This window comes from Lepisosteus oculatus, chromosome 2, assembly GCF_040954835.1.
Source record: "Lepisosteus oculatus isolate fLepOcu1 chromosome 2, fLepOcu1.hap2, whole genome shotgun sequence".
NCBI classification, from domain to species: domain Eukaryota; kingdom Metazoa; phylum Chordata; class Actinopteri; order Semionotiformes; family Lepisosteidae; genus Lepisosteus; species Lepisosteus oculatus.
Window position 1 is genome coordinate 77,382,339 of NC_090697.1, and position 26,210 is coordinate 77,408,548.

A 26,210-nucleotide genomic window follows, 5' to 3' on the forward strand; every position below is an offset into this window, starting at 1 on the left:
ACGGCCCTCCAGGAATGACTGGCAGAGAGAAAACTGCCTCTCTCATTGACAGGATCGGGCGAGGCTTAATATCTCTACGCCGGCTGAGCAAAAGCGCAACTGAGTCATCGTGAGCGAAACTGAGCCCATTCCTGAGTGCGCTCTGCGGAGCTGCCCGGCGATGACTAACTCACGCCGCCAGCAGAGGCTTTCAGTCTGGAAGTGTTGTCACGAGACGGGAAATAACAGCAAAGAATCATGATGAAAAATCCCGGCTGCTGCTCTGCATATCGTTTTCGTTTTCTGTGCGGGCGCGCGTGCAATCTTTTCACGCCAGCCCGGCTAGCCGAGCGCCGCTCGCTCGCTCTCTCTCTCGGCGAGAGCCGGGAGCGAGCTGGAAAGACACAGTGGATCCTGCTAGAGAGCATCGGGGCCTTGTTTTCACAGCAACGCCAAAGAAATGGCTCGGCCACCTAGTCATCTAGAGAAACAGCAGCACAGCTGACAGAACTAGGCTACCTGGCCTGCAGGCTGGAGCTGATGCTGTCTGATAAACCAGCTCAGTGGAAAAGGAAATAAAAAACATGCTGTCTAGAACTCCAGAAGCCTCCCACTGCTGCACGTCTGCTCAGGGCTCAGGCCTCTCCTCTCTCCTCTTCTGTTCTCACACTCAGCGGGAGAACACTGGGCTGCAGTTCACAGGGCCGGTTGTGTTTGTATGCAGGTGGGAGTCCCCAGCTGGCGGAGAGTCAGAGCGGTGGGATTCTGTCAGCTGCTGGGCTGGCAGGAGCTGGGAGTTTAACAAGAACCCTGACCACTGTGCCAGTGCCGGGCAGACGCTCCCGCTAGGCGTTGCCACTGCCGGACAATAAGAGGTGAACTGCAGAGTGAGAAGATGCTGCCGCAGGTCACTGACACCACTGCACACAGAGGATCGGGGAGACGAGCAGGCCCCCAGGGCAAGAGCAAGCAGCTGAAAGACACCTTTAAGAGCTGAGAGCTGACGAGGACTTTCTGCAGGTGCAGCTCAGTAACAGTGTCTCTGTGGACATGCTCTTTCCTGCACGGTCTTGATGCGTGTCGTTATATTGGGTTGTGTCCATGGTGGCATTGCAACGGGGTTCTTAGCCTCACTGTGAGGCAAGGACACAGGTTGCCCTGGAAAAGGAAGACCTTTGGTAACAACACATGGCTCAGAGCCCTGCGGAAACCAGCACACAGCACAATCTGAAGGACGAGTGAATCTGTGTATCTGCCTGGTCAGCGGTGGGCTGTGCCTCCTCTCCTGCCAACGGAGCGGGAGAGCGGACCCCACAGGCGTCCCGTTGTGGCAGCGAGACCGCGGCACGCGCACCTGTCCGAGCCGAAGCCTGCAGCAGCGCGCTCCGGGACACGGGGACGAACCCACCAGCCGGGGCTCGGGGCGGTCAGCGGGCGGAGGGCGAAAGAGAAGCGGGCAGCTGGGCGTGGCCACACGCAGCTCGCAGTCACGAGGAAGACCCAGGCACCGTCTTACCCGCGGACACAGGAGAGGGACTAGCCGAAGGGAATCCAGGACACTAGTGAAGGTCGGTCACTAGTCAGGCATGGGAGAGGCAGGCGGATTCTGGGAACACGCCGGAGACTCTTGGGAATAAACCGGATGGCTGAGCACTGCACAGGGAACGAGGCCAGGCTTAAATACCAGCGGGATGATGATTTAAGAGCTTATTATTTCATCAGAGGCACTGAGAACCGCCCATACCGCGGACGGATAGCTCCGGTGGCAGTGCGAGCTGGAATTAGTACGGGAATCACAATCCTCCTGGAAAACCAAGAGTTCCAGACTGTCCCTCAGAAACAGAAGACCTGTTCATCCATGTGCTGCTGGGCTTCACACTTCCACTGCGCCACCCGCTGGCTTGGACTCATTTCCCAAGAGCCCAGTCAAGGGCTAAATGGCAAAGTACTCCATTACTGTTTGCCTCCACCTCCGATGGTCTCTGGCCACAGTGACTTCCCCTGTCAGCTCTCAACACGTGACCCCTGATCGGCCTGTGAGCGGGCAGATCACATTCATTCAGAGGACCCCCTGCTCTGGACTAGTCTGCTCACTGATCAGGCAGAACATCTCACCCACCAGACACCTTTTTTTCCCAATGTGCCTGGCGACCAGACGATCTTCATTACCCAAGCAGGGTGTGGTCATATCTCCTGCTGTCATTGCTTTCATTAAAATGATTGTCTCACACCTGAAGAAGGCTTCACAGACGTAATGTTGTGTTTTCTCTCTTCTCTTTTCAGCATGGAATAAACCTGTTACTTGTTCCTTTGCAGACTACGCATGCTGACACAGCTGCCCACCTGAACTACTTCATTAAAATCATGTCTATTGGACTGGCAGTCTCTACAGATTCTTAATCACTTCATGCTGGAGCTTCAGATACCCAGCACTGAACACCTGTCATTACAGCTCACAGGATCAGTATTTCATTAGCACAAGGAACAGTATTACAAACAGCCATCAACATAAACTATCTGCTTCCATATTTAAATATGGACAAAAACAGCCTGTATGTTTCCAGAGAGTTACTGATGTAAAACGTAGACGCTTGCATTTTCATTGTGCATCAGTCTGCTTTTTGAGGGCATTTTAGTGCAAAACATCGATCACGCAGAAAATGCACTGGTTTTACTAGAAACAGCGTCACTTTTCTCATCTGTCAAGAAATTATTCACGTCTCTCCTTCTGCACGGGTAGGTGGGTCTGATATTGTCACACACAGGACACCCACACCTGACATATCCGTCAGCACGATACTGATTGTAACACCTCAGTTCCAGGCAGCCAGTGGGTAGCGCGTTGTAGTAATGGAGTTTCATTCTAGTGCATCTGCCGTGAGAGGACACACCCCATGTGAGCAAGAGGCTCAGAGGCACAAGGGCTTGCACCGCGTCTGACCGTGCTCAACACCGTTACTGTGCTGACAGAAGAGCTAGTCAACACTGGAACATAGCAACCTTGACAGAAACAGCAACAGAGAACAACACCGGACGCCCACGGTGGGTTACACAGTCAGGTGACGAAGCCTCATTCCTGTCATGGGTCTAGATCACAAGGGATCGTCGATATGACATGAGCTCTCACCCTTTCCGGCTGCTGGCGGCTGACGTCCCGGCAGCAGAAATATTCAGCCTCTGCTCGTCTTGGCAAACTGAAACCCAGCTCGCAAAACCTCCGGTATCCTTACGGCACAGTGCGCCCCGAGCGTGCCGGGCTCATCTCAGGACCACACCAGGCCGAGGCTGTGCTGTTGAAGGGGAGAGCGAGCTGGGGACGGCGCGGGGAATATCCCTTCTCGCTGGAAAATGTGAGGCTGCCGGCGCCGCAGAGAGGCTCGAAACCCAATCGGTGTACAGTGCACAGCCACACGTGAACGGCGAGGAAAGGCCTGGCCTCTGCGCACTGTTTTTCACAAGCTGCATTGTTGATGCCGGGAAGCAACACTTTGCAAAAAATAAAAACTATATAAACAGGCTGCAGTGATGAATCACTTTCAAGGCACAGCCCACGGTCTGCAAAATTAAAAAAAACCTTTGTCATCTAATTATTAGAAGCATATTAGCAATTTCGAGAAGGAGTTGCTTGCCACTAGTCTAACTGTGTAAGCGCTTTCGACGACGTGCAAATTGCAGAGCCGTAGTTATGGTACGCCCTGATTTCTGTTCCGTTTTATCCAAGAATAAAACACTGCACAAAAGCTAGTGCTCCAGAAAAGCATCACCAGTCCACTAAAGTCTTTATTCTAAATTTTATTTTGTCTTTTTCTTTCATTGTGTTAAAGAACTGCACCACAAAGGGCAGAAAAGCAACCTGCAGACAACCTGAAAAGCTTGTGTAAAAAAGCAACAAGTCGCAGGTAAACTCAAGGGACAGCAGAGAAGAAGAGGGAGGGAGAAAAGAGAGAGGAGAATAGGACAACAGGTTTCCAGCAGGTCAGAGCAGAAGGAGACCAAAGTCACTCAAAACAGGACAAGGAGGGCAAAACCCATTTCTCCAGTTGAAGCATCTGCATACGATCCCTGTTCCAGTGGACTTTCCAAGAACGGGCAGACAGCAGTATATTTAATACACTCTTTAAATAAAAAATAAAAACGGAGTATATATCATAATGGTACTCATGCAGTAAACATACAAAGGCCAGCGTGCAAGACTGGATGTCACCCATTCTACCTACTTTAGGCAATGTGACTAATTAAGGCTTGTTTAATCACTACACAATCTAGTAACACGTCACCTCACTAAGCATACAAACACAGGGGTGATGTGGAAATTGATGAGGTAGCAGTAAGTGCTCCAGAGTTTCAATACGACAGCTTACACGGCCGAGGTGCCCTCTGGAGTGAGCGGAGGCCATGCTTTGCTCTCTGGGAGTGATCAGAGAGACTTTTACCTCTGTGTGAAAACACTGGAGCTGTCGAGATCAATCCCATTATCAGCAAATAGCTTGTCAGAGCTCTGCTTCTTGTTCTTACCAATTGCATGCTCTACTTAAACAGATGCCTGTTTCCTACCTGTGGCTGCACCACCTTCACAGGCGAAGCGACAGTAGGCGTCCAGTTGTGCTTGTATACACGCGAGGGGGAAAAATGAGCCCTGCAGAGCTAAAAAAAAGTGTTCTCGAATCCCATGAACTTTCGAACTGTGGTTTTGCCATTATGTGAACATCCTCTGCACTCAAAAGAGATGCGATTAAATACAGCTCACCTTCACAGTTCTCTTCTGCGTAACAGTTATTAGCATAATTAGTCCTTTTTTCCAAAGTTTTGGTTGAAAGGGTGCTGCAATCAGCCTCTTTCCGGTTAAAAATGTCTGCATCCTTTAGAAGATTCTGACATTTGCGCAAATGTCACTTCATCTGTTTGAGGGTTTCATCAAAGGCTTGAAGGCTGAGGTGCCAGAGGAAGAAAAGATTCTTCTTTTAACATTTGAAAAAGCAGAGGAATTGTGCTGGGCAGGATTAGAATGCAAGAACTACCTTTAATTTAGTATCTAACTGACCTTACACCCTATAGTTAGCAGTCTATTCCTAATTTACTTAATGGCATTAAACCTTTCCACCAAAAACAGGTTTCTCAAATTCTGGGGGCTGGGAACAAATTAAGCCTTTACAAAGTGCACCGAAGCCTTCTGTGTCAAGCACGGTGCACTGAAAATTATATAGCTCACAAAAAAAAAGCACACCAGACTTTACAGGTGAATTTTGGAGAGTTTTCTGTATTTTGCTTGTCTGGTCATTCTGCTTATTTTATCAAGTGAAAACTAATTGAATTCACTGAGTATTTGTTTTTTCCTCCTTCACCTGGTGAAGAAATTTCACGACTGATCAAGAACAGCTCTAACCACTGTTCTTCATTTCTCGTCAAGTGAACATCTTGAAAATACAATCCTGATAATCATCTTCGCAGCTCTGCCTCTTGAACTCACATCTTGGTACCTGTTCAAGCAAAACAACAAGCTACAAGTGCAATGCCGCTTAAGAAAATGGAAAAGCTTGGTAGCAGCTAGGCGTAATTAGCAATTAGGCAGTTAGTAGCTAATTGATCCCAGTATATCATCCAAAATTTTCTTCAGCTTCAGCAGCATGGCTGGGTAACATGTTCCAGGCTGCCACCACTCTTTGTGTAAGGAAGTGCTTCCCTGCAGTTTCCTCTTGTGTCCCCTGATTCGTGTTTCACGATTGGTTCTGAACAAGTCCATTGGGTTGACTTTGGGGATTCAGAACACATGTGCACGTGCCCTGGACTGAGCCCTGGACTGAGCAGCACCGGGAGATGGCCAAGAGTCCAAACCCCCATCCCCTGTTTCTCCAGGACTCTTGAACCCGAATCTAACCTAATTAAAAATATGAACGGTAAGGTTATTATGAAGGAAATGTCATTCCTTTATAGTTATTTTTCTTCGAGGGTTTTAAAATACCTGCTGAACATGCAGTAGCTCTTAGCACAACTGGAAACAGCAGGCCTTAAGAGTCTTCTCCATGTGGAGGACAGCCCTGTGGCCGTTCCTGAGTGGCAGTGAGTGCAAATGAGTGCTGTGCCCTGAAAAGACAGGAGGGCAAAGACACCGTTGCGCACGACTGTAGAAACCAGCTGGGAAGCTGTCCCTGCTTGCCGCCAGCCAGGTGGAAATGAGCACGACAGTGTTCCTCTGTGGTTTGATATTCAGAGAGACTTTCACACCGATTTCATGTTTACTCCTGAAATCAATTACAATAACCAACCAGCCCCTTTGTCTTCTTATTACTCATAAGAACACTCTGAATTGCAAATCAACATCTTACCCTGGGAACCTGGGCAGAGAGGAATCACGTCATCAGTAGCATCTCTGTTTTGGAGACTTTCATCGGATTGCTCTTATGGGCTGCCAGTCGTTCTGATTTACTAAGTCACGTTGGTGTAAGGCAGGTGCTGAATCACAAAATGCTTTTTTTTTAGGTTACTCCTAAACTCACTGCCCTACGGCCTGCAGGTCTGAAATTGGGCATCTGACGACGCGATGAGTTTTAAAATAAAGCCCTGAGGGCTCCTGCAAATGTGCAGTCACTCAGCCTCGCGCTGACCCGCAAGAAGAAAAACTGGACGAGGCATGAAGAGAATTAAAGTTTTCCTGGAGGGGTAAAAATCAGAACAGAATCTTTCCATTGTACCTCTCCGGTAGAAGGTGATTCCAGGCCTTCTGGGCTTGTTTAAAAACATGTGAATGACAAGCCTGCACCACTGGAGTGCTGTTCTTTCTCAAAACTAACTGATCAGGCCGGTGTCCCTCGATCAGTGTGAGAAAACACAGGATCTCCTCAATTTCTCAATTAGTCATTGAAGTGAACCAACTCACTTTGCAGTATGAAAGCAGCTCTGCTACAATGCCATTCCTCAGGGACCAGGGGCTGAAGATCACTGGACTAGATCGTGTAAAATTCTTGCACAGTTCACATTTAACCTCCGTTCTTCATGTTCTGTAAACCCAGGTACAAAAAGCTGTATTTACAATCATGCACTGCCATGCAAAACACCTTCCCCCTCACCAGACACTGCATTTTAGAAGCCTGATAATTGATTTATCAGTTCTGTCAAATTAGTGACATCACCAATGATCACTCAAACACACTCCACTCCTCAGTGACTCGTGCAGTACTGCGCAAGACTCCCCCAGGTGTGACAGTGCAGTCCATTGCAAGGACCCCCCCCCAGCAATAGCGCCTTCTTAGCCACCTGTGTGGACTGGAGAGGCTCTCAACAGCAGTGTCTGCAGCAGCACCGGAATCAGAACTCCGTAAGGCTGCAGGGGCTGAGTGAAACTGCTTGCACTCATCTCCAGGTTTAAACAGCACTGACAGAAGCCAGTTCCCCCTGCTGGGGCACAGGACCTGTCTGTGTTAAGCCTCCCAGTGCATCGCCTGTAAGCTCCAGGAACTCTGAAGGGGAAATGGCCCGGGAGTGGCTTAACGGGAGGTTTCTCAGAGCCTTCACCAGTCTCCACCGTGCCCTCTCGCACCTGTGGAGCTCTCTGCAGCTGCCACAAGAGCCTCCATCACCAGACCTTGGCTTCGCTCTCCTGGAGAGACTGTTCAGCCAAATGGAGACACTTGCCAGCTCCTCATTCGCACTTCTGTGTTGCAAGTTCTCAGCAGCCCTTTCCAGGAATGCTGCTTTTACCCGAACAGCTTTGATGACAGATGGAGAAAAAATAGTCAGAAAACAACAGGCAATAACCGCTGTTGAACAGTTATGATAATGCTTCTTAACAGTGTGCTGATGCACAAGAGGAAACACGACAGTCCTTCACAAGAATAGACTGCTGCGCGCGCTTTCTGACTCGAGGAAAAAATTTGATTATTTGCATTGCAAGAATCAGATACCTTATCATTTTCAAAATGCTTATCAAGGCTGGGTTTACAGCAGACTTTCAAAAAGCTTTCAAATGATCTTGTGATTCATTTGAAAGAGAGAATGAAAAATTGAACCGATTCAGCGTGCCTCAGTATGCATACTCATTGACCCCTTTGAAATCAGGTCAGTCAGACCTCATCTTAAGAATGACTGATCTCATTGTAGAAACCTGCTCAGTTACTTACAGGAAATGAAGATGACAAATCCCATGCTTTTATGCTTTAAAAGACTTGGCTCAGAAAGAGAACCACTGAGATTGAAAAAAAAAAACAGTTTCGAAGATCTACCATGTGGAGAGAGAGAGAGAGACAGGAATGAAATAGCCGAGCTCAGCTGTAGAGGCTGAATTCAGCTCAACACACATGTTGAATTTGAAACAAACTCATAAAGGGCAACAAATACAAAAATGGTCATAAAGGTTTCTGGTGTTCTTAAAGGTCAGACATGATGTTTGGGAGACCTTTTCCATTAAAGCAGGCTTCTAGAAATACACCAGGATCCATTCTAACCCACACTAAATACCCCTCCAGGGGTGTGTATAATGCTCATGGGCAGCGAAAACGAAACAGTGTTCGTTTTCAGGTACTGAATCAACAGAACAAGCTTAGCACTGGCTCCCAGTGTCTTGTAGACACACTTTTATAATTTTATCATTTCTACAAGAGACAATTTAATTGCACCTCGAGGAACTGGGCTCCCTCAATATTTCCTCAATTAATAAAATTGTGTCCCCCATGTTACAAAATGAATAGTGCTGGAATCAGTTCAGGAATGTCCTACACTGACAGGCTACAAGGACCGAATCTCTTTAGTCTTGAACAGGGAAGACCACCAGGGACTTGAGCCAAGTATTCAAACTCCTCAGAAGGCATTCGCCAAGTTAACACAGTGGACATGAGCAGGATCAGTAGTGAAACACGGACCACGGGACACAGATGGACACACTAAATCTAAAACCAAGCACAGGAGGCAGGTCTTTACTCAAAGGGCAGTGGGAGTGTGGAGCAAACTACCCTGTTGTTGAAGCCAATGCCCTGGCTTCTTTCAAGAAACATCTGGATGTGATTCTGGGATCAATTAGCTACTAATTCTTAACTTTTGCGTTCTTAAGTCATCTATTGAACTTTCCTGTATCTCATCAGAAGACCACAGGGAGCAGAGCTGAGGTATTCTCTCTTCATGTCCCTAAGAAACATCCTCAGCTCCTTACATTGTGCTTTTAACCTGTTTTCTAAAGCTTTGAATTAGACAATGACTTGCACACTTTCATTAAGAAAACTTTACAATTTACAGCTCAAAAACTGAATTCCACAAACAGTACAAACCGATCTGCAAACGGTATCGCATTAGGGTGTATTATACTCATACAGAGAATCACTGAGATTTGGACTTTGGTGCCTTCTAATCCTGCACATTGTGTGAGTTATTTGCAACTAAAGGAGTTCAGTTCATTTAAAACTGAAATTAAACCATGATCTGGTCACGCTGCTTTGAATTGTGTTCTATGTAACACACTGTTACGATGACTTTGAAGAGAGAAAGTTGTCTAATGTAATATTAAGTTATAAACATTGTAGGAGTAACATTATGAAAAGTTAAACAGTGAAGGAAAACAGACAAATATGGCTCTAGTAGAAATGCTTCAGTAGAGTTTAACAATACTTTGGACTCTACAATGAAAAGTGCTATACCACTGTAAGCAAGTTCCTGATTAATCAATTAAGTGTATTTAATAAATATTGAGGAATAATTTGGTTGCACTGTATTAAAAGGTGCTGAGGCAAATATAAAAACTTTGTTCTCTTTAGAATACTTACATTCTTTATCAAAGATCACAAAGACGGCTATCAGAAGAACTGGTGTAGATGCTTTCAAGTGAACTGATGGAGATGAGTACAGCAGTAATTCAAAACAGCAGCTTGACTGCGCTGTGTGAGCCCTGAGCTGTAATGGGCTCTACAGTCTACTGTCCCTTCTGCACAGACAGGTGCGCAGTTCCTGGCAGCTGGTGTAGCGGCGCTGTCGGTTCCTGTCAGCTCTTCTGCTCATTCTGACCTCATTTATTTGGCTTTTCCTTCTCACTTCACACTTTTTACTGCTGAAAAAAGCTTTGACGGCAGTTTTGAAAAGAAGAGCGAACCTCAGATTTCAATCTGGCTCCTTTTACAGGCCAACATTTTCCAGACTGAACGGAATTCTTATTGTTGGAAATCAACGTGTCTGGATTCAGCCCTTGTCCAGCTGATGCTGGTGACAGACCAGAGGACTCGAACCCTCTGGATCAAAGACAGCAGCCCAGTATGTCAGAAAAGTTCTCACCCTTTCAGAGCAGCACACTCACCCTACACTGCTCTCCCAGTTCTACTGTACCTTGCAGACAGGTTTCTCGGACAGACCAACTATTCTGACTTCCAACGTCTGTAATTGCTCAGAGAAGCTGTACTCAGATTCTTCCTCTCATGGGATCTTTTAGAGCTAATTACTGAAAAATATTAGCAGCAGGTAAAGGTTACAGGATCCCAAAAGCTCTGAAACTTGGTTAACGATAAGCCCTTCTGTCTATATTTCACAGCTTCTGTCTTACCTGGGCTGATCTGCGCTATGTAGTCCTGGTTAATCTACGACCCACTTGGATGACTCAAAAGGTGCTGCCTGTGTTTCTTGATTCTAGGACTGCATGTGGAGCTGCACCACACGAGGACTGAACCTGCCGGAGTGGCCGGGCACGGAGATTTCACACGGGGAGCTGTAGGGACCCGACGGCTTGGGCGATGGATTCAGACTTGTAGAGGTCTTAGCTCACTTTTATGTTGTATTTCTTGGTGGTTTCAAATTTTGTGCCCTCACCCTTCTGGGATACGAATCAAGACTCGTGAAGCCCTGCAAGGCTGATTCCCAGGGAGTCACAGGGTATACTGTGGTTAACAGCCATCGCAGTCTGCTAGTCAAGATCACAAAGTGTTAGAGCAGAAGGAAGAATTGTCGTAGATGCTTCAAAATAAGTGACACACATTAGTAAAGCAGGAATGAGAAGCTCCACTGCCCCTGCCTCACCTCAGCGTCAGTGTCAGAGAAGCAGACTCCCACTGCGCACTGCTGTACAGCATGTCAAGGGGAAACAACACATTCTCCCAGCAACCAGCACAGGAGATGGAGCCTGGGACCAACACCGGCACCGGCACCGGCACCGGCGGAGACGTTCACGCCTCACTCCAGCGCCCGGGACCCGAGACCGAGCTCGGAGACGAGCGGCTCCCCCCACCAGGCCTCCGCAGACGCAGGCGATGGAGGACAGAGGCAGTTTGTTTTTCTGAAAGAGGACGGGGGAAATAACTCTTCCTGTCCCCCTCTTCTGACGGCGGCGTGTGTGTAGGAGAGCCGTAAGTCTTGAGTCACCCAGCTTTCATTTTGTCAGAACTTCCATTTTACCCTTTGACTCATGAGCCTTTGTCTGCTTTCAGTCCTCTTCTTTTAACAGTATTTCATCCACTTTCACCTTTTCAGCATTATTCTGGCCTCAAATTTGAATTTCCTTAGAAAAACAAAGCAGAGTTTTCTCTTTTTATCTTATCTCCTAATTCTGACATACTTTCTTTTTCTTCTCAGTAATTTTCTTGAGAATGCATTATCTTGTTACATGATATTTGGGACATTTTGTTTTTTTCAAGATTTCTCCAAAATTGTTGCAACAGTTGATGGTAAACTTGTGAGATAACGTGCGTCTCATGCTGACACGATAATTGTTTTGTGTGTTAATCAATATTTTTATTAAAACTATAAAAGCACTGGCATCATTGGACAAGTAGAACCAATATTTTTATTTAACCACGGAATTCAGACAAACCCATCTAAGAATAATACATTCCAAAACATAAGTGATAGAAAAACAATTCAACATACTTACAGACGAGCACTGAGCCCCACACACAGAGCAGAAAGGAGCACTGAGCCTCAACACACAGAGCAGAGAGGAGCACTGAGCCCCACACACACAGAACAGAGAGGAGCACTGAGCCCCACACACAGAGCAGAAAGGAGCACTGAGCCTCAACACACAGAGCAGAGAGGAGCACTGAGCCCCACACACACAGAACAGAGAGGAGCACTGAGCCCCACACACAGAGCAGAAAGGAGCACTGAGCCTCAACACACAGAGCAGAGAGGAGCACTGAGCCCCACACACACAGAACAGAGAGGAGCACTGAGCCCCACACACAGAGCAGAAAGGAGCACTGAGCCTCAACACACAGAGCAGAGAGGAGCACTGAGCCCCACACACACAGAACAGAGAGGAGCACTGAGCCCCACACACACAGAACAGAGAGGAGCACTGAGCCCCACACACACAGAACAGAGAGGAGCACTGAGCCCCACACACACAGAGCAGAGAGGAACACTGAGCCCCACACACACAGAGCAGAGAGGAGCACTGAGCCCCACACTCACAGAGCAGAGAGGAGCACTGAGCCCCACACTCACAGAGCAGAGAGGAGCACTGAGCCCCACACACACAGAGCAGAGAGGAGCACTGAGCCCCACACACACAGAGCAGAGAGGAGCACTGAGCCCCACACTCACAGAGCAGAGAGGAGCACTGAGCCCCACACACAGAGCAGAGAGGAACACTGAGCCCCACACACACAGAGCAGAGAGGAGCACTGAGCCCCATACACACAGAGCAGAGAGGAGCACTGAGCCCCACACACAGAGCCAAGACACCCCTTTCTGACAAACTTATGACAACCTTTTGTTATAATTCCAGACACATATTTTAGGCATTCTGAAGATTATTCCTAGATCATTCCTATGGCAAAACATGAAAATTATTTTATTCTCTTGACTCTTCTGGACAGGCAATCAGCAGAACACTACAGAGCAAAGTAGGACACATCAAAAAAAGTTCTTGTGTCATGGGAGCTGATTAGAAGGGGCTCTAAATATACAGTATCCTGAGGTCTCCAACGTATAGTTCTGCATCTCTGCACTTTATTTAAATTAAGTCATCCATCAAAGACTTTTTAACAATATTTATTACAGTTAAAAAAAATGGTAACTTCTCGTTTCCTCTGCATGGTGCAACTGTACATGGACATAAATCTGTATATATGTTTCTAACATCTAGGATCTCTCTGTTCGTGCCAAAGAAGGGCTGAAGTTCATTATGTCAGCATCTCCCTTATTACTAATCAGCACTACATGTGTTTGGGTGTTTACAGCAGGAATCGAGGGTGTCTGAAGTATTACAATGGAACTCAAGACGGATCAGAAATCGTGCTCTAATTTGCATAACGAGATCTCGGCTCTGTCATTAACGATGTTTATGTTTTTGTTCTTCACACAAAATCGATTTCCCGTGGGTTCTGTTTCTCCAACACAGGCCAGTATCACGCCTAGAGCTGCCACCTTCACATCCACTGGTCAAGGTGACACCGCTGCTGGCTGTGCAGGTGGGCTCTGTGCCCCTGAAGCCCACAACAGATCAGAGCCGTGCTCTTCGAGACACCCTTAGTGGCTCACAGTGCTTTCAACACCGAACAGTGAACTATACGAAAACAAGACAGAGGTCCTGCATCTCGTTACTTTCAACAATACACAGTACTTTCCAAAACACTCACTGTTACTGTTACACTGTAACTGAGGAGAACGAAATGTCAACACATATCTGCGCTGATAAACTACACTCATCTTCAACTGTTCAACTCTTAATGTTTATAAACTTTTAAAACTCACACAGGAATGAAGATGACAAACGTTTCAGAAATCTTAACATTCAAAACTATTCATTATTCAGTATTAATAATCATCCAGAAAATATTAATTATGTGTTTAATTATCACAAAAGGATAAAACCCAAAAGTAAAATACTGTGAGGATCACTACTAATTTCTAAAACAGAGATAATCTGTTTTCAGACTACTGAATTAAAACCAACAGGCGCTTTTGTTTGCCAGCATATTCTTAGCATTAACTGACATTTTCTTTGTTGTAATAACTGAGTAAAATGGATCAAAGTTGAGTGGAAAATATTGTACTTCTCCCATTTGAATGAAATTCTGTATTACTGTGATACAAAGAGTCACTGCCCACACAAAGCCCCCACACTCCTGCTTCTTCAGAAAACTCCAAAACGCCATCGGCTGGGCACTGCCACAGACACGACAGATTATTGTCCACATGTGTCTCCAAATGTACTTTAACCAGCCTGATTGTTATTTATGGTCCATCCAAATGTATTTACAATGCCATTTCTTGTTTTTGATAAAAAGTGAAGTCTTAGCATTACTCTACTGTATTGAGTAAAGTCTTGTTTCTAAAAAAAATGTGTTTTCCTGCTTGCATGATGCTTCAAGATTTGTTCTGCTTTGGAGCCTTCAGATTTACTACTTAATATTATTATTATTACTCAACATTTTCAGAAAAAGACCAGAATAAAGGCAGAAACTGAACTAATCAGTTGATTCAGACGCAGCGTGATAAAAATATCCACATTCAACGGCAATTCTGAAGATCATCAAAGCAATTCAAGAGTACGTGTATTTAAGAAAACGGAATATTTAAAATGTGTTAATAAACATGAAAAAAGAAATGACTAATATGAGTGAATAATTTCATATCAAGAACAATCTGGAGAAAAAAATGTGTCACAGATTTGGTAGATATAAGTAAAACTATTAACCAGCATGGTGGTAAGAAATTCTCTGGTTTCTTTAAGTTGTTGGATTTTAAGTCAAAACATTATAATTATATTAAAGAATAAAACATTACTATAAGTTAAAACATTATTAGTAGTAAGTTATTAATACCTAGTTGTAATTAAGAGTTTAATTAATACTACCATTTTAAAAAATGCTGAGCACATGACAAATTCTAGTTTTTCTCTTCAGCAACAAAATAGCCACTCAGAATGTTTAAAAAAGCAATAGAAGAGTGCACTTTGAGCCTGTATCAGTGCACACAGACGACTGACCTGCTACTGTTGAGCTCTCAGAGATATTTGAGGCTCGATTTCCCAATGGGCAAACTATGGACTAATGGCACGTTTAATTTCATTTCTACAAAGCAGGAACATTCTAACAATTTGCAAATCATGTCTGAAAAAATCAGCAAATTTAATGTTTTAGGGTTCCTTCCTCTGATATTACCAATAGTACACAATAGTACTACACAGACCAAGCAAACACCAAACAGGGACACATACGGGCACAGGGACATCTGAATGTACTGCTTTGCCTTAATGTATCACACAACACCAAAACACTTTACTCCTGCTGTAAACCACCTTGTTTCTGGGTACTGCTCAATCCTAACCAATTCAATGTAGTCAATTCAGTTCAATACAATTATTGTGTAAAATGTAAGTCATTTCAATTAATTTAAATGCCTCAGCATTTGAAAGCCAATATATTTTAAAATCCATTATCAGATTCATCAAAGAGTTTGGTGGAAGTGCATGCAACCCCTGGTCTTTTTATATTCTGCACTAATGGAAAAACCCAACTATAACACCATCTTCAGTAGCATGTGTGTCGGTAGATGGAAATGAGTAAAAATCAGGGTCCTATTGTCTCGTACCCTGTCCTTCTGTATTAACTGCGCGCGTGGTTCAGAAGCAGGCTGAGTGGATGTGAACAGTGGAGCACACCTGTTTTGGGGCTGTGTGACGCAAAGCCACCAAGCAGAAACAACACAAGCTCCTCTCCTTCCACTCATGTCTCCTCTCCCACTGTGGGTGAGCAGGAGCTGGCAGGGCTCCTGTGGGAATCCCAATGCCACAGCTCGAGCAGCACCGGATACTGGTGACGTTTCCCGAAAACACCAGTAGTGGAATGTTCCAGAAGTCACTGAGGTAGCTGCCCCCATGTTGTGCTGTTCGTACGCCTCACCGCTTGGTCTAACACTCCCACAGACTCAGTCCCTCAGTCACGAGCACAGCGCCAGTCTCTCTTCCCAGCAGCTGGTGGGAACAACAGCCCAATGATTGGGTGGCTCAGGGTTCGAACCCCAGGTATACTCTTGGCCCAGGCTGATCCTGCCATAAGAATGGGTCCAAATGAAAGTTGCTCTGGATGAAACTATCAGTGAGTGGAAACAGTTCAAGGTACAAAGAGGCTACAGTTTGCTATTGAACAGCAGGCACACTCTAATTCAGATATCTCTCATTTTGTGAATTTCAAGGTTTTGAAATCCCATCATCTAACGTCAACCAGCAGCACAGTGACACCCGCAGCTGTGTGAGAGCTTGTTAGGTTATTTAGCCTAATGCAGCTCAGTGGATTTGCAATATTATACCACACATCTTCTGCACATCAGCTTTGCTCTGAAACTGTTTGGCCCCCTCAGAGTTAGGTCATGCTGGGATAGCTAAATGACACACTTGAGAAACAGGCACAGACTGTGTCTGGTGGGATAAGAAAGTGTGACTTTGCATGAGTATGAGTAGGATTTGTTCCAGACTGGGTCTGTTTTACACTGCAGAGGCTTCTAATAGTGGCTGTGCTCCTGAAAACATTCTATGCTCCTTCAAGCATTTGGAGATTGCTTGCTGTGCATCTCAGTTGCAATTGACAAACAACTATCCAGGATAGGGACGCGGGTGAGACGGAATTTATGCCAGCAAGCAAGGGGTATAAAAGCAGGGCACACCCTGGAAAGGCACCAGTCCATGACAGGGCACACACAGACACAAACACCCTGGACAGGACACCAGTCCATGACAGGGCACACACAGACACAAACACCCTGGACAGGACACCAGTCCATCACAGGGCCACACACACACACACCAGGGCCAGTTTTCCCAGATCCCACCAGCTTGTCCTCGGACTGTGGGAAAAAACAGAGCACCCCGAAGAAACCCACATGAAAATGGGGAGACCATGCAAACTCCACACAGACAGCACCCCAGGTCCGGAATTGAACACCAGATGTTTTTCTGTTTCAGAATTACTATGAAACGCCCACAGTAGGATGTGCAACTCGTAAAGAAATAAAATAACAGGAAAATGAAGAAATTAACCACTTCTACACCGCTGTACTGTACATCAAAGGCACATCTGTCTATGGGAACAGTGTACTGTAAGCGAATGCAAAAAGATTCTTATAAACACTGTTCACTACATCCCAGCTCACACCCAGTCCTATAAACCTTATGCAAGATCTTCTAAGCTAAGCTAAGTTTTATTTCGAATGATCACATAGATCACATTTTATTTTATAAATGATCACCCTGTTTTCATTTTGAAGCCCTTTAGAAGTTCTTAAATAAATGCGGAACAATTGAATACGTTTATAAAGCCCGGTATTAATGTTTGTGTGTCGTGTTTCTGATCCCATAGGATCTTTCTGTACGGGAGCGGACTCTCTTGTTCACTTTGTTCTCCGCGCTGGAAGCACAGCACTCACAAACAACCAGGTGGTCATTTTATTTTCATGATATGAATCTAACACACTGCATTGCGGTTGCATCTTGACTACACAACACTAGTGTTTTTAATTTCCTCCCAATCAGATTCACCACCCAGTCGATACAGAAGACAGCTTTGGTAGGAAGAGATAGGTTAATTATTTTTTTAATCCAACAACAAACAGATTTCAGACATGTAGAGAGAGCAGCATTTCTCTCTCATCTTGACATCTATTGTCAAAGGAGCACTGACAGTCTCCCTGACGTGACAATGTGATATTACAGTGAGAGCACGGCCCATTCCCTGAAGCCCTACAGAAGAAATGCCTCTCCAACACCTGTTGTTATAAGACTGTACCTCCAATCTAAAGGTCCTTTCTTTAAATGTTCAAAATGAAATCTTTCACCTCTTTCAATCTGCACACCATGATAAACGCACAGGGAAGCCACAGTGCAGCAAGGGGAGCAGCAACCTTGAGCCACACAAAGCAGATCAAAGGGAGTAGAAGGAGAAGCTATTCAATTTCTCCATAGGAGATGCACTGCGAACCGAAGGCACTGTGCTCTGTGGCAGCAGGTTAACCTGCAAAGGCATTTCGGAAAATTAACAAAGCCTCCTCTATGTAAAGATCAGCATCCGACTACTTCCTCCCTTGCACAGCTGAGATTTCCTTTACTATGCAAAGGTTTGTCATAGATTGTGGACACAAACTGATTTAGCACACGGGCACTCAGGGGCGCAGGGAGCACACTGCCTCAGGTGCTGCTGTGGACCATCTATGGGCCTCCAGAGGCACAGGTGCTCCCCGCTGCTGCAGACCCCCGGGCGGACACACTCCCCACCCCACCGCACCGCACAGCGGCTTCTCCTGGACGGCTTAATTTATTTTTTGAAGTCACAGCATTTCGACACAGGATTGCGTGAGAAACCGAACTCTCAAACAAATCTAACCCACACTTCCAGCTAATCGAGAGGAGAGAAAAACGCAAATTTCTTATAATACATCCCATTGGCCCACTTGCTAGGTCTGGAACGACCTAAGGAGCAGTAAAATGAGAGGACAGCGAGGGGGATAAGGGGTGAAGGGGTTCCTTTTCCGGAGAGTACAGCCCCAAAAAAGGACAGTATTTACTGATCATACTGTTTCAGCACAGTTCCAAAGAACTACAGCTTCATTTTCAGAGCTTGTCAGTCTTCCTGCTGATACACACACACCCTCCCTGCAGAGCTCCAGGCACGTTCTAAGTCTGCGCTTCTCAAACCTCCTGGACTACACTCTGGAGGACGAAAGAAAAGGCTGGGAGGAGAATCAGGCTGCCTTAAAAACAAGCTCGCGTGTGCAGCGCCTATCTCTCGCCGTGACCTCTCAGCCAGCGCTAGACAGTGGCCTAGCGGAAACAGGAACGACGAGCTGCTCCGAACCCTCCACCTCCCCACCCTCCTCACCCCCGTACTCACCAAACACACCGAGAGCTAGACCCCTGGCCGTGACCGAGCACTTCCAAACCAAACGCTACCCTGGAAAGGAAAAGAAGAAAACTAAAAAAGAACATAAAAAGTGTGTCATCTTTACCTCACACCTTCTCTCTCTCTCTCGCTCTCCCACTGCTGACGCGCTGACAAACTGAGGTTTAGCGTTGCAAAAGCTTGAAAGGAGATCCAGGCTGCCTGTTATCTGAAAAGAAGAGAGAATCTCATCACTTTTTTCCACCCCTGTTTGCTGCCTTGTGTTCATGCGTGTGGTTTGAGACAGCTCTTGGCCACGTCCCCCGGGCGAGCAGGGAAGCTCGGGAGCCGGAGAGAGACGCGGAGGGTCTGGTGTGTGAATGGGAGGGATGCAGGGGCAGGTTCCTCGAGGAGGGGGCTGGACTCAGGCGATCTCGCCGTCTGCTCTGGGCCCCATGGCTGAGAAAGGAAAGGAGGGGGGGGGTTCGGCATGGCCCCGGCGGCCAGGCCCTTCGAACCCGCGTGCGCCACGCACGAATCCAGCGTGCAGCTCGGCGGGAAGGAGGGGCAGGAGCGGAAGAGCGCCCTCTTCAGGTCGCACCCTGCGGTCGCATGCAGGGTCAACCGCACCCCCTGAGCCAGGCGACTACCGCGACAGGCACCCCAAACTCTCCTGGGAACGTGAGATCAGGGTCTCTTTTAAATCCTTTTTTAACTGCCCCATCCAAAATATTTTTTTACCCTCACCTCACCTCCCCTTTACCTGCGCTGCCTCTCACGGGGCCGAGCTTCAGGAATAGCACAGTCACTTTCAGACAAACTCAAACCGCAACCAGTTTCTTCAATTCATTTCCACAGAGATCTCCTATCCCCCTTGTCTCATAAATAACAGCCCTTCCCTCACGATTCCGTAAAAGACCACACAGCCAGTGATGTGACATTACAGCACTACTCATTATTAATCTTGCCAGTTAGCATGAATGTCTCCATTGTTACCGATAACTTCCTAACCAAAAGCATTTTTATTCACGCAACAGAAAATTCTGCAAAATTCTCGGAAATCTATGGTGAATGCCACATACTGAACGTCACACTCCTTCCATCAGAAAACTGGACGAGCCCTGCTAAGATGTATGAAATCTGCTGACATCATCCTGTCTGCAAAGCTGCGCCCCTGCAATTATAAACTTTTTTAAACTGCTACATGCAAACGTATGGTGTCGCTCAACACAAGGGGCAGGCAAACGCGTGGTAAGACAGCCACTAGAGAAGAGAACAGGGAAAACGATTCGCTCTGCTTTCACGTTTCAGCGTGACAGCTTCCCGATCACTCTGCCGGCTTGCTCTGTGGAACGGAAGCAGCCGCCATCATTAACGGCACTTGAGTACACAGCGTCTAACGAAAATCAAGGCGCTGCCTGCTCAGACACGGGTTCGAGAGCTGTCTCTGCAGTGAAGCTCGGGGCCGGCGGTGACGAGGAGACAACGCCCTGAGCGGACTGGGTTCTGTTTCCCTGTCGCAGCAGGGCGGCCCGAGCAGAAACCTGAGACTGAGCCACCGGTGTGGCCTGCAGTACTGACTGTCCTGTCTGCCAGAGGCCGGTGGGAGCTCTCTCAGCTTGGGGACCTGCCCGCTGTGAGACTCGCGCCTGAAACTGCACACAGCTCCTCAGTCACACTGCCAGCGCTGCCCAGCATCCACGAGAACTCAACACACAACCCCTGAAGCGTGCTTCTGGACCCAAACTCACCACTCACACACTGAGACACTCTGAACAAACTTCAGCGTCATCTCAGAAACCAAAGCAGCTCTCCCTCAGAACCTCCAGAATTAATATCATGTTCTGCACTTTCTCTTCAAAAACAAAGGTAACATAAATATCTCCACAATGTTCAGAATGAGGTCAATTTAAGTCATTTAGAAAACAAGTAAATAACAAGTCTAGTTTAAGGACCTCCCTTGCCCTGCTTCATTAACTTAAATCGAAAATTACATGTAAGTAAAAATACAATTAGTAAAAGATAAACACAGAAGAACAGTAATTAAATCATGCCCCAGAATAAGGGCACGTAGTGATAACTTTTTGATAATTAACAGAAGAGAGAAACAATATTCTATTTTTGAAATACATGTTTTTCATAATGTTGACAAAATACAGCAATAAGAAATTATTTAGCTATTCATTTTACATCTTTTTGATTTTACTAGGCAGCAGTATAGTCTGTTCGAAAAACAAACAAACATTTACACAACAGATGTTTTTATAAATCATTTAACTAATGATGCAAAACTCCTCTGCCTTCTAACAAGTGCCCATACAGTCAGGTTTAACACTCATTTTGCATTTTGTAGAATCATTTTTTTTTGTAAAAGTGAGAAGAAAATGAACAAGCTGGAAATGTGCCCGGCCTTGAAAAAATATATTTATTTTAATTAGCACTTTGCTCAAACCAGTTTAGTTTGGAGTAATGTCCGTTTGATCTAGTAAGGCTTTATTTTAAGGCTTGTCATTAGAGACATACAATACACAAGTATAGATCCGTACAGTATATGAATCAAAGTGGTAAGTGTGCCCTTTCCTTACCACTACATTAGTCCCACAAGAAATGTATTCTGTTCATATATAGCAAGTGCCCAGCACAAATATCAAACTATTCCATGTGACTAGACAGGGTTGGATTTCAACATTGTCCTGAACTGAAAGAGATTACCCTAAAAAATAAGGAGATCTTCTGAGACAAGCTGTGGTGTTTGTCTGTTCACAGTATACATGTAATAACGGCCAGCCAACTGCTATTACAGTGATTACAGCTAATCAATGCTATCTGTACTGGCCAGGAAGGGGCAAACTGAGTTTTGTATAAGATTTATCATTAACAAAAACTAAATAGTCACTTTGGTATCTGCAACCAACAGACGTCAGTGAACACTGAGAATAAGCACACTTATAAACTTCATAAAATTATTGTTGCTGCTGCTTGTCTTTTCCTGCTGAGTAATTAAGGTACAGTTCTCGGTTTAGCAAAGGTGTAAAGCTTATTGCAAAAACTATTGCAATTCTGTTTAAGGGCAATTCAGAAATTCCACCCTGCCTCTCAGTGCACCAGTTTACAAGGAGTCTCATGTCATGGTCACACTGATATTAGCATGAACCGCATCTCACAGGACCTTCAACCAGGTGTGGAAAATGAAGCTAGGAAAGGAGATTTCTATAAATAACTGGCAACACACTTCTGCAACACAAGGTTCAGCTTGCTAGGGAACAGGTCTGAGAACAGACGGAAGAAATAAACAGGTTCTGAAAACATTAACGCCTTGCCTTAAACCGCCAGGCACATACAGCAGCGGGCTGCTTCAGCAAAGGACAGACAACAGTCCTACAGCTAACTACAGCAAGAGAGAAAACAGGCACATTAATGTAGACCTGCTAAAAGTCTAAAAGGGAGGACATGACATAACGAATGAGTGGAAATGAAGAGCTAAAAAACACACGAAAGCTATGATACAATAAGAATTTAGACAACTGCTGTGAATTGCTTTTTAATCTCAAGCAGTTAAAAACAGAGCCATCAATTTGCTAGGGCGATGTTTCATTCAAGAGAATGAAAAACAATGCGCTTCTAACCTATCCAGCTGCAGGAAGTCAGAAGATCGAACTTTGAGATAGAAAATCCCATTTTTTCCAAGGACAGAAAGCTCGTGTCATGTTGCGCAGCTGCTCACAAGGGATGCTGCTGTTGCGTGTGTCCGGCCCGGCCGGGCTGCTGTGTTGATTTCTCGGCCAGGCCTCTTCCCTGCCGCGTGTGTCACGCGTCTGGGCGGCAGGGAGCTGCTGGTTCAGGGGGCAGGAGCGCGACCCTGAAACTCGGCCCACCCTGGTCCCGGCCGACAGAGGCGGGCGGGGGGCTTCCCGAGCGAGGGACCCCTCGGCCTGCCCACGGACATCGCGCGGCCTCGATCCGCGGCCAAGTCCGCCGGGGGTCACGGCCCGCGCCCCCTTAAAACCAGGAGACAAGAGACGGGGAGAGGAGAAGATGCCGAAACTCTCAAATGCGCCCTCAAAGTGAAACAGGGCCGTGTGTCACACTCAAGGTCAAAACGCCTCCTGTGGCTTGGGCAGGATTGGACTATTATTCCACTGGTGGACTATTTGACTGCTTGGCCTCCACATGGCAAGTACAGTGAGGAACCACTACAGACAGCTTTACAAACAGAAGAATCTCAGAGGAAATATATTTAAAAAAACAAAGCCAGACCTACTTCTTCACGTTTTCACCAATTCTACTTCACCTACGATCCTCCAGTCCTACAGCTATAACCATATATTACTGGAAATCCGATGCACAAAGAAAGCCGATTGCTCACATATCTGTTAAACTACATTTAATTATTTCTAGGATGAATCATCATGTGATTATGGTGCTCTCACGATCTGAACAATTCCAGATCCAGGGCACAGCCAGCACAGTACAGTCTCCAGCTTGGTGGTCAGCTGCTCCTGGACACTGACCGCGAGCCCAAACGTCTCTCCGAACACGCTGCCGATCAGCTCTCTCGGCATCTCGGACAAGCGCCAAAAAGACCTCGAGATCCTCTCGAAAGAAATATGACACACTGACTGAGGCAGACTAAAATAAGCTCCGAGTGTGGACTAGTTTGCGTATATTTATTCTGGTGAAAGAAAGACTCGTCTGAATGCCTACGTCTGAAGGCAGACAGTCCCTGCATACCGCTGTCGAAAGGTACAGAGTGAGGCTCTGCTTTTCAAGATCTGTGCTAAAAACCAGAACTGATAAGGAACCCGAAAGACTGGCAGGATTGGAGGTGAATAGGTTAGGTTCACATTCACCGAAGCCACCGCTGTGTCTTATCACAGCAATAATACGATCTTACTATACAACAGTTAAAGCAACAAAGCAATATTACATAAAAATAATGCCAAAGTAATAAAGGATCAATAACAGCAATAGCTTCTTGTCTGTTAAGCTACTTAAAACTCACCTTGAGGTCTTAACCACGGCAGCGGATGAAGTGATCTCACAGACCGAACACCGAGCGCCATTAGTTTTTATAGCAAAAAAAAAAGGGTTTCATTTTGACTTCAAAGCGGAAATTAAATTTTAGCCTTTTTCTGCACTTTCTCCAGTCCCCCAAAAAGGTAAAATAGGAAGTAGTATCACACTACAGAGCTGCAGAGTTGAAGTGGGACAGAGCCCAGCCTCCCCTCTCTCAGACCCACCCGGGTCAGAACCTTTCTCAGTCCGGGCCCTGAAGCACCAGTCTGCCAGAGACGCTGGCCCAGCAGCAGAATCAGTGACTGGCAGGGGCACAGGGACATCGATACATATTAACTGGCCTGACTGGTTGGTTAATTGGTTGATTGGTGGACTGACTGTTATCTATAAAATAACCTATATAAATAATAACCTTTATCAGGATTCCAGATAAAGAGGCTGGATGGCAACAGAGAAAGATAAAGTTTGTGACTGGCAGAAAGAAACTTACTTAGTGTGCCTTCTAAATGACATACTTATCGGACACATGGCCGAAGAAATTAAGTAGTGAATCGATGTGTTAATTAACCAATGAACGTCTTCTCCTTGGGAAGAAGCTTTTAAAGGCAGTATTGCTGTGGGGCTGACAGGAGAGATGGGGTCACACGCTTCTGTGTGGGGGCCTCACTACGCCAGAGCCCCACAGATACCCCCTCGCTGGCTGCCAAGGCCCCAAGGCGCGGCGACCCTGCAAACCGCCGCCCCACTGGGCCAAGGCAGCGTTAATCACGGGAGGAGACAGACTCCGCAGACGTGGGGGGTCTTTCCGGACGCAGCAGGTCGAGGACGCTGGAACTCCCCCCACAGGCTGTTCCCTCCAAACAGTCCTCCGTCCCGCCCGCCGGACTGTCCCAGTACGGCCCGGCTGTGCCGGCTGCCATGGGCCCAGCCAGCGGGGACCCGCTCCGGCGGGAATTTCAAGGTTGGCCTCTGATCCCAGGCCGCGCCCCGAGCTCCGCCCCGCCCGCACACCCGCGACCCCCGACCGAGCGCGGGCTCAGCCGGGGCCGGCAGGCGCGGAAATTGTCTAGAAATATTGCGTTTGGAAATTAGTATACAGAAATGTGTCAACACTCAGCACATTCATCCTGCTGAGCACTGAGGCTGCTAAGAACACCTACTCTGACTAATCTTGGGTTACGACTTTCCATCGATATTTCCTATTACATTATAGAAGTGAGTGCAATTCTTGACGATGCAAATATTAATAACCCAGGCGGGGTGACTGTGCTAAAACCAGCACTGTACTGCTAGAAGAAAGCCCTGAGACAAACAGAAAACCACAAGCTGAAGATCTGGGGAAAAACATCTCGCAAGAAGCTTCTCCCTGCTGAGCCTGCAGGAGGCCTGGCGCTGGGCTGGGCCGGGCTGCGCCACTCGGCTGCTTGGGTCCGGGACCCGGGACAGAGGTGTGTACTGGCCCCCTGCTGTCAAGGGGCTCGGGCGGGAGACTTGCAGTGGGAGCAGAGTCAGCTCTGCTGCGGAGAGTCTCGGCCCGCCTCCTGTGCCCAGCCCGCCCAGCCTGGCTGCCCGTCTGGACCGCAGTGACTGCGGCCCAGCGGCCCTCTCACGCCCCGGTTCAGCCACGCGGGCCGGGCCCTGGGTCGCGCCCCCCGCGCTGCTCCCGCGACAGGGGCCCGCGGGGAGCCCATCCGGCACCGCCGAGCGCCGGCCCGCAGAGACGAGACGGCTCCGGCGCCGTGCCCCCCCCCAACCAGGGCCCGGGCCTGCGGCGAGGAGGGCGCCCAGGGCACAGCGGGGCGGGAGACGGAATCGCGTGCGGCGACTTCCGGAACCTCTGCCGGCGCGGAGCGCGTGGCGGCAGCCATGGTGCCCCCCGGGGCCCGGACGCCATCCGCCCCGCATGGGGAATCTGAAAAAAACCATTACGCGCGGGAAAGTCCGCGGCCGCGCGAGATGACGCGGGTGTGCTCGGGCTAGGACACCGCCTGTGTCTTTCTTGGTACATGGCATGTCAGCTTCGAGCATTATTTTTAGCAAAAAACACTCCAATCTGTTCTTTTTGTGGTTGACAAAGGTCAATCTGCTACCGTTGTGTGAAGAAAAACATTTTCAAAAAAGCGCCCCTTTGCCTCGCTCCAGGAAGTGTTTGGGTTAAGCTTCTTGATTTCCTTTTTCAAAAAACCTGATAAACACCAATTTTTTTTTCCTCCGTGTGCGTTTTATTAGCGTGAAATGACAAGAACAGCCGCGCTCGTGTTCGCAGGAATCAGAGGCTCTCGTCACCGCGGCGCAGCGAGACACAGGCGGCGGCCCGGTTCTGGAGAGCCCGCTAGCCGGAGGAAGGGACCTGCGGCGAGCCGTGAAAGCTGGCTGTAGAGATCTCCCACCACAGCCCCCCGGCGACTGACCGCAGGCCCTCGCGCGCCGCAGCCG

At 47.2% G+C, this 26,210-nt stretch overlaps 1 protein-coding gene across 9 annotated transcripts in view; it reads right to left on the reverse strand.

The window, feature by feature from the left end:
* foxp3a (forkhead box P3a) overlaps window positions 1-26,210 on the reverse strand; it is a 55,976-nt gene that overhangs the window by 19,367 nt on the left and 10,399 nt on the right. For 3 of the 9 annotated variants that reach the window (XM_069184736.1, XM_069184715.1, XM_069184725.1), the window contains one exon: window positions 18,886-18,987. The exons of 5 other annotated variants lie outside the window; for them this stretch is intronic. The gene's annotated coding sequence lies outside the window, so the exon portion shown is untranslated. Of the gene's footprint in view, window positions 1-18,885; window positions 18,988-23,760; window positions 23,812-26,210 lie in introns of those variants that run through there. One more of the 9 variants, XM_069184746.1, reaches the window with a different exon arrangement.